A 2102-nucleotide genomic window follows, 5' to 3' on the forward strand; every position below is an offset into this window, starting at 1 on the left:
GCATGTCTCCATTTTTTTAAACAAAATTATCTTACTTCTTTCCCAAGTTAAATTTGAGAAGGTAAAATTCAGCTACATTGTTATTTATTTTGTTTTAACACAATGGATAACTAAATGTTTTTCAAACATTGTTGATATGGCTGCTTTTAAATTATCTGTTTTCATGCTTGAACACTTGTTAGAATCTCCTTTGTGTGATTCATTTTTTTCTGTCTTTCTCATCAGTGCTGGTGTTCCTCAGGTTTGATCTCTCTTCTCTATTTACCTGACCACGTTTATATTTGCACAGGTTTAAATTAGCAGTGATTCCCAAATCTGTACCTAGGGAGTTCCAAACCCACAAAGCCTTTCTATCATGATGTTTCACCAACAGCTCACATTCTCTATGTTCCAGACTTTGCATCTGTTCCTCTCCTCGTACCTCATTTTCCTCCCATGTTTCCTCCACATTTCCAATTTCCAACTAGCCTTCGCCTAGGTGACCACGCTAAGCAACACTGTCATCTTGCCCCTTCCTCTCTGTCAACCCTTAATGGTGATGGTGGGTATGGATGGAGATAAGGAGGAAACAGTCTTATTCCTTAATATATCTCAAATGTGCCAGTTATGGAATGAATTGTACCCTACCCCTCAAATTTATATGTTAAATCCCTAACCCTTATGTGACTTTGTTTGGAAATAAGAGTCTTTAAGGAGATAATTAATGTTAAATGAGATCATAAGAAAGGGGCCCTAATCCAAAGGACCAGTATCCTTATAAGAGGAAGAGACACTAGAAACACACCCACAAAGAGAAAAGGCCATTTACAGGTAGAGTGGAAAGGCAGCCATCTGCAAGCCGAGGACCGGGGGCCCGGGAGAAAATAAATCTGCTGACACTTTGGTTTTGGACTTCTAGCCTTCAGAACAATGTGTTGTTGAACCCACACAGTCTGTGGTATTTTGTTAGGGTAGCCATAGCAGACTGTCTAATCTAGTATCTGAAAATCAGCAGACCTCACTGTATTATAACAATGATTAAGAAATAGTTTTAGATAGAACAAAGGAAAGAGAAGGAAATAAATGATAACCATGTAACCTGTGAATATCCTCTCTCATGGGTATTCAATTTAATGGAGAATTATTGAGCACATTATCATTTTTATTGGGAATTAGGCTAGATTTGGATGGTAGAAATAGACCAGGGAAAAAACATCCTGTCTCTACCCACGGAAAAAAACTTATGTATAGTAGGCTAAACAATAAATTACAGGATAGCGGAGGAAATGCAATAACAGAAACATGTATAAGGAACAGGGGTAGTACATACAAGGAAATGACCAGCTGTGTTGGGGTTTTCTAGGGAAAGCTTCTTGGAGGAAATGATATTTGGTTTAATTTTAAAAATAACTAAAAAATTCCCTAGGCATGGGGATGAGGGCCACTCCAGGAATAGCAAAGTCTTGGAGACATCAGAGGATGTTTGGGAAACCTTAGCCTACTTGTGATGGACCACAATTTCTCATGTGGTGTGTGTTTGTGTATGTGTGTTTCTGTGTGTGTTTGTGTGTGTGTGTGTGTGTGTGTGTGTGCATGTGGAGGGTATATTTTGTTTTACAGAAAACACAGGAGAGAAATGCTTTGTTATATTCTGTGACACAGTGAATCCATTTAGTACTATTCAGATAATTTCATGGTGATTACTGACATGAAAGACTGACCATGCTGTTTGTTCATTTTTCTCTCCCATCTTTATGTGAAGAAAAACATTTTTCAAAACTTTTTATTGCAAAATACATTTTTTGATGAAATATTGCGAGCGTTCTCTCTCCTACTTGGAAATAAGTTGTAGAAACAGATCTATTTCATTCTATTTGAATGTCTTATTCTGAAAATTATATTTTCTTGGCAAAGAATTGTTAAAATAAAGGAGAGAAAAATGTTAAAATCTTAAACATTTTACTTTCATACTTAAAAAAACCATTTGTACAAGTATAATTACCTAGGTTTTGCATCCAAAAATCCTCATAAAGTGAAAGGCCAGTGACACACACAAATAGTAATTGCTAGAAGCACACTGAGATACTACTAATATGGATATTATAAATAGAGATTAATAAAAT

This window comes from Propithecus coquereli, unplaced genomic scaffold (assembly GCF_000956105.1).
Source record: "Propithecus coquereli isolate 6110/MARCELLA unplaced genomic scaffold, Pcoq_1.0 Scaffold211, whole genome shotgun sequence".
Taxonomy (NCBI): Eukaryota; Metazoa; Chordata; class Mammalia; order Primates; family Indriidae; genus Propithecus; species Propithecus coquereli.